Below are 12,851 nucleotides of genomic sequence, written 5' to 3'. Positions count from 1 at the left end.
CTGAACACCTCACAATATTGTTTTTAGGCCAAAAGGTTGCACCGAGGTAACGGGATGACTAAGCTAAGTGACCCAAGTGGCCGGCACAAACACTTGGCCCATCTAGGAGTGGCACTGCAGTGTCAGACAGGATGGCACTTTTAAAAACTAGGCCCCAAAGAGCACATAATGCAAAGAAGAAAAAGAGGGTCAAGATGAAATTGTCCTAGGGACCTCCCATGTCCTGTTGTATAAACAGGACATGCACACTTTAACAAACCACTCATTTCAGTGACATGACTGTGGCTGTATTGATTGGTTGGTTTGGGCCCCGACCAAAAAAGAAGCAATTAATCTCTCCTTGCCCAAACTGGCTCTACAGAGGCAAGATGTTGTTCTCATCTTCAGTTCCTCTCCCCCTCCAGTGTTTACATCCTCATCCTCACAGAGAAATAATATTCAAACAAACAAAACCGCATCACTTAGGTGTCAGTGGACTGCTTCTGTTATTGCCCAAATTTTCTGAACTTGACAATGATTTATGATGAATGCGCTGCATGTGACGTATAAACAGAGACGGTGCTAACTGCTCAGCAATGTCTGCAAAGCAGGGTGCGCCAGGCTGGAGAGCCTGCTACCTTGCTGATGCACCATGTTGCTGCTGGCTATCGCTGCACCTGTCCCACTGTGACAGGCAGCAGCGTCGGCAGTATGAACAGATCTCCTCCTGTCCTGTGTGTCACCCCCCCTCTCCTCCTTGCTCCTCCCCGCTGCCCATGTCAGATGGAAGATAGGCAGCAGCGTTGCCTCCCCCCCAACTCTTCTCCTACCTCCCTTCTGTCACTGAAGATACAGCAGTCTGCAGCGTCAGATAGGGGACACAGATAGGAAGTCACATGATTTACAGTACACACGTGACTGTGCACTGTCTGACTCTGGACTCTGGAGGAGCAAGCTGTCGTGTGAAGAGGAGCAGCCAGCCAGTGTAGCAGCCTGCAGCACTAGTAACCAGCCACAGAGGAGCTGACTGAGATAAATTCTGCTGCTGATAAACAAAGGAGTAGTAGTATCATATGCATGTCTGCTGGGGGGGGGGGTTACCATATTCATGTCTGCATACCCACCAACCGTACCTTTTTGGCAGTTACAGTACCTTTTTTTAAGGTCTGTACTGATTTTTGGCTCTCCAAACTTCCATTAAAAGTACCATATTCATGTGTGCTGGGGAAGGCGGGGAGTACCATATTCATGTGTGCTGGGGGGAGTACCATATTCATGTGTGCTGGGGAGGAGGAGGAGTACCATATTCATGTGTACTGGGGGGAGTACCATATTCATGTGTGCTGGGGAGGGCGGGGAGTACCATATTCATGTGTGCTGGGGGGAGTACCATGTTCATGTGTGTTGGGGAGGGTGGGGAGTACCATATTCATGTGTGCTGGGGGGGAGTACCATATTCATGTGTGCTGGGGGGAGTACCATGTTCATGTGTGCTGGGGAGGGCGGGGAGTACCATATTCATGTGTGCTGGGGGGAGTACCATATTCATGTGTGCTGGGGAGGGCGGGGAGTACCATATTCATGTGTGCTGAGGGGAGTACCATGTTCATGTGTGCTGGGGAGGGCGGGGAGTACCATATTCATGTGTGCTGAGGGGAGTACCATGTTCATGTGTGCTGGGGAGGAGGAGGAGTACCATATTCATGTATGCTGGGGGGAGTACCATGTTCATGTGTGCTGGGGAGGAGGAGGAGTACTATATTCATGTGTGCTGGGGGGAGTACCACATTCATGTGTGCTGGGGAGGGCGGGGAGTACCATATTCATGTGTGCTGGGGGGAGTACCATGTTCATGTGTGCTGGGGAGGGCGGGGAGTACCATATTCATGTGTGCTTGGGGTAGTACCATATTCATGTGTGCTGGGGGGAGTACCATGTTCATGTGTGCTGGGGAGGAGGAGGAGTACCATTATCATGTGTGCTGGGGGGAGTACCATATTCATGTGTGCTGGGGAGGGCGGGGAGAACCATATTCATGTGTGCTGGGAGGAGTACCATATTCATGTGTGCTGGGGAGGGCGGGGAGTACCATATTCATGTGTGCTGGAGGGAGTACTATGTTCATGTGTGCTGGGGAGGGCGGCGAGTACCATATTCATGTGTGCTGGGGGGAGTACCATATTCATGTGTGCTGGGGGGAGTACCATGTTCATTTGTGCTGGGGAGGGCGGGGAGTACCATATTCATGTGTGCTGGGGGGAGTACCATATTCATGTGTGCTGTGGAGGGCGGGGAGTACCATATTCATGTGTGCTGGGGGGAGTACCATGTTCATGTGTGCTGGGGAGGAGGAGGAGTACCATATTCATGTGTGCTGGGGGGAGTACCATATTCATGTGTGCTGGGGAGGGCGGGGAGTACCATATTCATGTGTGCTGGGGGGAGTACCATGTTCATGTGTGCTGGGGAGGGCGGGGAGTACCATATTCATGTGTTCTGGGGGAGTACCATATTCATGTGTGCTGGGGGGGAGTACCATGTTCATGTGTGCTGGGGAGGGCGGGGAGTACCATATTCATGTGTGCTGGGGGGAGTACCATATTCATGTGTGCTGGGGAGGGCGGGGAGTACTATATTCATGTGTGCTGGGGGGAGTACCATGTTCATGTGTGCTGGGGAGGAGGAGGAGTACAATATTCATGTGTGCTGGGGGGAGTACCATATTCATGTGTGCTGGGGAGGGCGGGGAGTACCATATTCATGTGTGCTGGTGGGAGTACCATGTTCATGTGTGCTGGGAGGAGGAGTACCATATTCATGTGTGCTGGGGAGGGCGGGGAGTACCATATTCATGTGTGCTGGGGGGAGTACCATGTTCATGTGTGCTGGGGAGGAGGAGGAGTACCATATTCACGTGTGCTGGGGGGAGTACCATATTCATGTGTGCTGGGGAGGGCGGGGAGTACCATATTCATGTGTGCTGAGGGGAGTACCATGTTCATGTGTGCTGGGGAGGAGGAGGAGTACCATATTCATGTGTGCTGGGGGGAGTACCATGTTCATGTGTGCTGGGGAGGAGGAGGAGTACTATATTCATGTGTGCTGGGGGGAGTACCACATTCATGTGTGCTGGGGAGGGCGGGGAGTACCATATTCATGTGTGCTGGGGGGAGTACCATGTTCATGTGTGCTGGGGAGGGCGGGGAGTACCATATTCATGTGTGCTTGGGGTAGTACCATATTCATGTGTGCTGGGGGGAGTACCATGTTCATGTGTGCTGGGGAGGGCGGGGAGTACCATATTCATGTGTGCTGGGGGGAGTACCATATTCATGTGTGCTGGGGAGGGCGGGGAGTACCATATTCATGTGTGCTGGGGGGAGTACCATGTTCATGTGTGCTGGGGTGGAGGAGGAGTACCATATTCATGTGTGCTGGGGGGAGTATCATATTCATGTGTGCTGGGGAGGGCGGGGAGTACCATATTCATGTGTGCTGGGGGGCGTTCCATGTTCATGTGTGCTGGGGAGGGCGGGGAGTACCATATTCATGTGTGCTGGGGGGAGTACCATATTCATGTGTGCTGGGGGGAGTACCATATTCATGTGTGCTGTGGAGGGCGGGGAGTACCATATTCATGTGTGCTGGGGGGAGTACCATGTTCATGTGTGCTGGGGAGGAGGAGGAGTACCATATTCATGTGTGCTGGGGGAAGTACCATATTCATGTGTGCTGGGGAGGGCGGGGAGTACCATATTCATGTGTGCTGGGGGGAGTACCATGTTCATGTGTGCTGGGGGGAGTACCATGTTCATGTGTGCTGGGGAGGAGGAGGAGTACCATATTCATGTGTGCTGGGGGGAGTACCATATTCATGTGTGCTGGGGAGGGCGGGGAGTACCATATTCATGTGTGCTGGGGGGAGTACCAAGTTCATGTGTGCTGGGGAGGGCGGGGAGTACCATATTCATGTGTGCTGGGGGGAGTACCATATTCATGTGTGCTGGGGGGAGTACCATGTTCATGTGTGCTGGGGGGAGTACCATATTCATGTGTGCTGGGGAGGGCGGGGAGTACTATATTCATGTGTGCTGGGGGGAGTACCATGTTCATGTGTGCTGGGGAGGAGGAGGAGTACAATATTCATGTGTGCTGGGGGGAGTACCATATTCATGTGTGCTGGGGAGGGCGGGGAGTACCATATTCATGTGTGCTGGTGAGAGTACCATGTTCATGTGTGCTGGGGAGGAGGAGGAGGAGTACCATATTCATGTGTGCTGGGGGGAGTACCATATTCATGTGTGCTGGGGAGGGCGGGGAGTACCATATTCATGTGTGCTGGGGGGAGTACCATGTTCATGTGTGCTGGGGAGGAGGAGGAGTACCATATTCATGTGTGCTGGGGGGAGTACCATATTCATGTGTGCTGGGGAGGGCGGGGAGTACCATATTCATGTGTGCTGGGGGGAGTACCATGTTCATGTGTGCTGGGGAGGAGGAGGAGTACCATATTCATGTGTACTGGGGGGAGTACCATGTTCATGTGTGCTGGGGAGGAGGAGGAGTACCATATTCATGTGTGCTGGGGGGAGTACCACATTCATGTGTGTTGGGGAGGGCGGGGAGTACCATATTCATGTGTGCTGGGGGGGAGTACCATGTTCATGTGTGCTGGGGAGGGCGGGGAGTACCATATTCATGTGTGCTGGGGGGAGTACCATGTTCATGTGTGCTGGGGAGGAGGAGGAGTACCATATTCATGTGTGCTGGGGGGAGTACCATATTCATGTGTGCTGGGGAGGGCGGGGAGTACCATATTCATGTGTGCTGGGGGGAGTACCATGTTCATGTGTGCTGGGGAGGGCGGGGAGTACCATATTCATATGTGCTGGGGGGAGTACCATATTCATGTGTGCTGGGGGGAGTACCATGTTCATGTGTGCTGGGGAGGGCGGGGAGTACCATATTCATGTGTGCTGGGGGGAGTACCATATTCATGTGTGCTGGGGAGGGCGGGGAGTACTATATTCATGTGTGCTGGGGGGAGTACCATGTTCATGTGTGCTGGGGAGGAGGAGGAGTACAATATTCATGTGTGCTGGGGGGAGTACCATATTCATGTGTGCTGGGGAGGGCGGGGAGTACCATATTCATGTGTGCTGGTGGGAGTACCATGTTCATGTGTGCTGGGAGGAGGAGTACCATATTCATGTGTGCTGGGGAGGGCGGGGAGTACCATATTCATGTGTGCTGGGGGGAGTACCATATTCATGTGTGCTGGGGAGGGCGGGGAGTACCATATTCATGTGTGCTGGGGGGAGTACCATGTTCATGTGTGCTGGGGAGGAGGAGGAGTACCATATTCATGTGTGCTGGGGGGAGTACCATATTCATGTGTGCTGGGGAGGGCGGGGAGTACCATATTCATGTGTGCTGAGGGGAGTACCATGTTCATGTGTGCTGGGGAGGAGGAGGAGTACCATATTCATGTGTGCTGGGGGGAGTACCATGTTCATGTGTGCTGGGGTGGAGGAGGAGTACTATATTCATGTGTGCTGGGGGGAGTACCACATTCATGTGTGCTGGGGAGTGCGGGGAGTACCATATTCATGTGTGCTGGGGGGAGTACCATGTTCATGTGTGCTGGGGAGGAGGAGGAGTACCATATTCACGTGTGCTGGGGGGAGTACCATATTCATGTGTGCTGGGGAGGGCGGGGAGTACCATATTCATGTGTGCTGAGGGGAGTACCATATTCATGTGTGCTGTGGAGGGCGGGGAGTACCATATTCATGTGTGCTGGGGGGAGTACCATGTTCATGTGTGCTGGGGAGGAGGAGGAGTACCATATTCATGTGTGCTGGGGGAAGTACCATATTCATGTGTGCTGGGGAGGGCGGGGATTACCATATTCATGTGTGCTGGGGGGAGTACCATGTTCATGTGTGCTGGGGGGAGTACCATGTTCATGTGTGCTGGGGAGGAGGAGGAGTACCATATTCATGTGTGCTGGGGGGAGTACCATATTCATGTGTGCTGGGGAGGGCGGGGAGTACCATATTCATGTGTGCTGGGGGGAGTACCATGTTCATGTGTGCTGGGGAGGGCGGGGAGTACCATATTCATGTGTGCTGGGGGGAGTACCATATTCATGTGTGCTGGGGGGAGTACCATGTTCATGTGTGCTGGGGGGAGTACCATATTCATGTGTGCTGGGGAGGGCGGGGAGTACTATATTCATGTGTGCTGGGGGGAGTACCATGTTCATGTGTGCTGGGGAGGAGGAGGAGTACAATATTCATGTGTGCTGGGGGGAGTACCATATTCATGTGTGCTGGGGAGGGCGGGGAGTACCATATTCATGTGTGCTGGTGGGAGTACCATGTTCATGTGTGCTGGGGAGGAGGAGTACCATATTCATGTGTGCTGGGGGGAGTGCCATATTCATGTGTGCTGGGAGGGCGGGGAGTACCATATTCATGTGTGCTGGGGGGAGTACCATGTTCATGTGTGCTGGGGAGGAGGAGGAGTACCATATTCATGTGTGCTGGGGGGAGTACCATATTCATGTGTGCTGGGGAGGGCGGGGAGTACCATATTCATGTGTGCTGGGCGGAGTACCATGTTCATGTGTGCTGGGGAGGAGGAGGAGTACCATATTCATGTGTACTGGGGGGAGTACCATGTTCATGTGTGCTGGGGAGGAGGAGGAGTACCATATTCATGTGTGCTGGGGGGAGTACCACATTCATGTGAGCTGGGGAGGGCGGGAAGTACCATATTCATGTGTGCTGGGGGGAGTACCATGTTCATGTGTGCTGGGGAGGGCGGGGAGTACCATATTCATGTGTGCTGGGGATAGTACCACATTCATGTGTGCTGGGGGGAGTACCATGTTCATGTGTGCTGGGGAGGGCGGGGAGTACCATATTTATGTGTGCTGGGGGGAGTACCATATTCATGTGTGCTGGGGAGGGCGGGGAGTACCATATTCATGTATGCTGGGGTGAGTACCATGTTCATGTGTGCTGTGCTGGGGAGGAGGAGGAGTACCATATTCATGTGTGCTGGGGGGAGTACCATATTCATGTGTGCTGGGGGGAGTACCATGTTCATGTGTGCTGGGGAGGAGGAGGAGTACCATATTCATGTGTGCTGGGGGGAGTACCATATTCATGTGTGCTGGGGAGGGCGGGGAGTACCATATTCATGTGTGCTGGGGGGGAGTACTATATTCATGTGTGCTGGGGAGGGCGGGGAGAACCATGTTCATGTGTGCTGGGGAGGGCGGGGAGTACCATATTCATGTGTGCTGTGGGGAGTACCATATTCATGTGTGCTGGGGAGGGCGGGGAGTACCATATTCATGTGTGCTGGGGGGAGTACCATGTTCATGTGTGCGGGGGAGGGCGGGGAGTACCATATTCATGTGTGCTGGGGGGAGTACCATATTCATGTGTGCTGGGGACGGAGGGGAGTACCATATTCATGTGTGCAGGGGAGTAGGGGGAGTACCATATTCATGTGTGCTGGGGAGGGCGGGGAGTACCATATTCATGTGTGCTGGGGGGAGTACCATATTCATGTGTGCTGGGGAGGGCGGGGAGTACCATATTCATGTGTGCTGGGGGGAGTACCATATTCATGTGTGCTGGGGACGGAGGGGAGTACCATATTCATGTGTGCAGGGGAGGAGGGGGAGTACCATGTTCATGTGTGCTGGGGAGGGTGGGGAGTACCATATTCATGTGTGCTGGGGGGAGTACCATATTCATGTGTGCTGGGGACGGAGGGGAGTACCATATTCATGTGTGCTGGTGAGGAGGGGGAGTACCATGTTCTTGTGTGCTGGGGAGGACGGGGAGTACCATATTCATGTGTGCTGGGGGGAGTACCATATTCATGTGTGCTGGGGACGGAGGGGAGTACCATATTCATGTGTGCTGGGGAGGGGGGAGTACCATATTCATGTGTGCTGGGGAGGGGGGGAGTACCATATTCATGTGTGCTGGGGAGGGGAGGGAGTACCATATTCATGTGTGCTGGGGAGGGAGGGGAGTACCATATTCATATGTACTGGGGGAGTACCATGTTCATGTGTGCTGGGGAGGGGAATACCATATTCATGTGTGCTGGGGAGGAGGGGGAGTACCATATTCATGTGTGCTGGGGGAGTACCATGTTCATGTGTGCTGAGGGGAGTACCATGTTCATGTGTGCTGGGGAGGACGGGGAGTACCATATTCATGTGTGCTAGGGGAGTACCATATTCATGTGTGCTGGGGAGGGGAGGGAGTACCATATTCATGTGTGCTGGGGAAGGGAGGGAGTACAATATTCATGTGTGTTGGGGGGAGTACCATATTCATGTGTGCTGTGGAGGGCGTGGAGTACCATATTCATGTGTGCTGGGGGGAGTACCATGTTCATGTCTGCTGGGGAGGAGGAGGAGTACCATATTCATGTGTGCTGGGGGAAGTTCCATATTCATGTGTGCTGGGGAGGGCGGGGAGTACCATATTCATGTGTGCTGGGGGGAGTACCATGTTCATGTGTGCTGGGGGGAGTACCATGTTCATGTGTGCTGGGGAGGAGGAGGAGTACCATATTCATGTGTGCTGGGGGGAGTACCATATTCATGTGTGCTGGGGAGGGCGGGGAGTACCATATTCATGTGTGCTGGGGGGAGTACCATGTTCATGTGTGCTGGGGAGGGCGGGGAGTACCATATTCATGTGTGCTGGGGGGAGCACCATATTCATGTGTGCTGGGGGGAGTACCATGTTCATGTGTGCTGGGGGGAGTACCATATTCATGTGTGCTGGGGAGGGCGGGGAGTACTATATTCATGTGTGCTGGGAGGAGTACCATGTTCATGTGTGCTGGGGAGGAGGAGGAGTACAATATTCATGTGTGCTGGGGGAGTACCATATTCATGTGTGCTGGGGAGGGCGGGGAGTACCATATTCATGTGTGCTGGTGAGAGTACCATGTTCGTGTGTGCTGGGGAGGAGGAGGAGTACCATATTCATGTGTGCTGGGGGGAGTACCATATTCATGTGTGCTGGGGAGGGCGGGGAGTACCATATTCATGTGTGCTGGGGGGAGTACCATGTTCATGTGTGCTGGGGAGGAGGAGGAGTACCATATTCATGTGTGCTGGGGGGAGAACCATATTCATGTGTGCTGGGGAGGGCGGGGAGTACCATATTCATGTGTGCTGGGGGGAGTACCATGTTCATGTGTGCTGGGGAGGAGGAGGAGTACCATATTCATGTGTACTGGGGGGAGTACCATGTTCATGTGTGCTGGGGAGGAGGAGGAGTACCATATTCATGTGTGCTGGGGGGAGTACCACATTCATGTGTGCTGGGGAGGGCGGGGAGTACCATATTCATGTGTGCTGGGGGGAGTACCATGTTCATGTGTGCTGGGGAGGGCGGGGAGTACCATATTCATGTGTGCTGGGGGTAGTACCACATTCATGTGTGCTGGGGGGAGTACCATGTTCATGTGTGCTGGGGAGGGCGGGGAGTACCATATTTATGTGTGCTGGGGGGAGTACCATATTCATGTGTGCTGGGGAGGGCGGGGAGTACCATATTCATGTGTGCTGGGGGGAGTACATGTTCATGTGTGCTGTGCTGGGGAGGAGGAGGAGTACCATATTCATGTGTGCTGGGGGGAGTACCATATTCATGTGTGCTGGGGAGGGCGGGGAGTACCATATTCATGTGTGCTGGGGGGAGTACCATGTTCATGTATGCTGGGCAGGGCGGGGAGTACCATATTCATGTATGCTGGGGGGAGTACCATATTCATGTGTGCTGGGGGGAGTTCCATATTCATGTGTGCTGGGGAGGGCGGGGAGTACCATATTCATGTGTGCTGGGGGGAGTACTATATTCATGTGTGCTGGGGAGGGCGGGGAGAACCATGTTCATGTGTGCTGGGGAGGGCGGGGAGTACCATATTCATGTGTGCTGTGGGGAGTACCATATTCATGTGTGCTGGGGAGGGCGGGGAGTACCATATTCATGTGTGCTGGGGGGAGTACCATGTTCATGTGTGCGGGGGAGGGCGGGGAGTACCATATTCATGTGTGCTGGGGGGAGTACCATATTCATGTGTGCTGGGGACGGAGGGGAGTACCATATTCATGTGTGCAGGGGAGGAGGGGGAGTACCATATTCATGTGTGCTGGGGAGGGCGGGGAGTACCATATTCATGTGTGCTGGGGGGAGTACCATATTCATGTGTGCTGGGGAGGGCGGGGAGTACCATATTCATGTGTGCTGGGGGGAGTACCATATTCATGTGTGCTGGGGACGGAGGGGAGTACCATATTCATGTGTGCAGGGGAGGAGGGGGAGTACCATGTTCATGTGTGCTGGGGAGGGTGGGGAGTACCATATTCATGTGTGCTGGGGGGAGTACCATATTCATGTGTGCTGGGGACGGAGGGGAGTACCATATTCATGTGTGCTGGGGAGGAGGGGGAGTACCATGTTCATGTGTGCTGGGGAGGACGGGGAGTACCATATTCATGTGTGCTGGGGGAGTACCATATTCATGTGTGCTGTGTAGGGGAGTACCATATTCATGTGTGCTGGGGAGGGGGGGAGTACCATATTCATGTGTGCTGGGGAGGGGGGGAGTACCATATTCATGTGTGCTGGGGAGGGGAGGGAGTACCATATTCATGTGTGCTGGGGAGGGAGGGGAGTACCATATTCATATGTACTGGGGGCGTACCATATTCATGTGTGCTGGGGAGGGGAGTACCATATTCATGTGTGCTGGGGAGGAGGGGGAGTACCATATTCATGTGTGCTGGGGGGAGTACCATGTTCATGTGTGCTGGGGAGGACGGGGAGTACCATATTCATGTGTGCTAGGGGAGTACCATATTCATGTGTGCTGGGGAGGGGAGGGAGTACCATATTCATGTGTGCTGGGGAAGGGAGGGAGTACAATATTCATGTGTGTTGGGGGAGTACCACATGCATATGTGCTGGGGAGGGGGAGGGAGGAGTACCATATTCATGTGTGCTGGGGAGTGTGATGTTAGTGTATTAGAATGCTTACTATTTGTAGACACTCCCTTATAATATGTGTAAGCCTGAATCTTCAGTGATGGTCCCTGGGACCAGGGGGATGCTGGGAAGTGGGTGGTCCAGTGTGCAGTGTGCCTGGAGTTGGTGATGGAATAAAACAGCACAGCAGTGAACTCACATGTCTCTGTGTCCTTATGTCTAGATTTACAAACTTATGAACAAAACATGGTGTCAGAAGAAGTTTAACTTGAACTGCTAGTGCTCTCAGAGTGTGAAAGAATCTTGCAGAAGTCTGTAAGGCTGTGATACTCAGTGTCTGCAAAGCCTGCCGTGTGCTCCTCTCTTCAAACAGTGAGTAACCATGGATAAACTAGCTCCTCCAACTGGCATGCTGATGTCTGGTAACTTCTCTGAAAACTGGAAAAGATTTAAGCAAAGGTTTAATATATATCTTGCTGCATGTGGAGCTGATACAGAGGCTGACAAAACTAAGGCATTCATTTTCCTCCATGTGATAGGAGAGGATGTGCTGGACATTTATAATAGTTTTCAGTTTGCTGAGGGGCAGAATATGGTGCTATCTTCTATAATGCAAAAGTTTGAAGATTACTTTGTGCCAAGGAAAAATGTGACATATGAAAGATATGTTTTTCACATGTGATCAGATGTCTGGAGATGGATTTGATCAGTATGTTACAGAGCTGCAATCACTCAGTAACACCTGTGAGTTTGGTGATTTAAAGGATTCACTGATTAGAGATCGTATTGTCTGTGGAATACCTGATAATGGACTCAGAGAGAGATTGCTGAGAGCGCAAGACCTAACACTAGAAAAGGCAGTGACTATGTGCAGATCTGCAGAAATAACTAGATTTCAAGCCAAAACGTTACACAAGGAAGTTGATGGTGCTGTACATGTAGTGCAGAAGACAGAGCCAAGCAAACATCCATTCTCAAGAATGAAGCCGTCTAAGCCACAGTCTAATAAGGAAATTTGTAGTAGATGTGGAAATGCTCACAATCCTAAAATGTGCCCTGCTTATGGTAAAACCTGCATGTAATGTGGTAGACTAAATCACTTTGCCAAATGCTGTAAAATGAAAAGTGGAACAGCTAAAGTGCATGCTGTTAAACAAACAGAGAAATTCTTTGTGGATTGCATTGAACTTTGCAGTGCAGATAAGAAAGAATGGATTGTCCCTTTAACTGTGAATGATATTGTCATTCCCTTTAAGCTTGATACTGGCGCGCAGGTGAATTTAATATCATTTCAAGACTATAAGACTTTTAGAGTAAAACCTAAAATTCATCCAGCCAAAGTGAAAGTTACAGGGTACACTGGGGAGGAAATTCCTGTGAAAGGTACATGCTTAGTGACACTGAAATATAAGGGACAACAGTTTAAAACATCTCTACTGATTGTGGATAAAAATGTGCAACCGATTCTAGGATTAAGTTCCTGTGAGAAACTAAGCTTGCTAAAGAAAGTTTTCATGGTGATATCACAAGTAGAAGATGACTGCAAATCGATGTTTACAGAATACAGAGACTTGTTTGAAGGTCTAGGTTGTTTGCCTGGAGAGCATAAAATAAATAGAGACACGCAAGTTTCTTCAGTGATACACCCCTGTAGAAAAGTGCAGTTTGCGCTGAGAGAAAAACTGAAACAAGAGTTAAATCGCATGGAAGCCTTGGGTGTGATACAGAAAGTTGATGAGCCTACTGAATGGGTAAGCTCCTCAGTAATTGTTGAAAAGAAAAATGGACAACTCAGAATATGTCTAGACCCCAGAGATTTAAACAAAGCTATTAAGC

This window comes from Pseudophryne corroboree, chromosome 4, assembly GCF_028390025.1.
Source record: "Pseudophryne corroboree isolate aPseCor3 chromosome 4, aPseCor3.hap2, whole genome shotgun sequence".
In the NCBI taxonomy this organism is placed as follows: domain Eukaryota; kingdom Metazoa; phylum Chordata; class Amphibia; order Anura; family Myobatrachidae; genus Pseudophryne; species Pseudophryne corroboree.
This window is presented reverse-complemented; position numbering follows the sequence as displayed.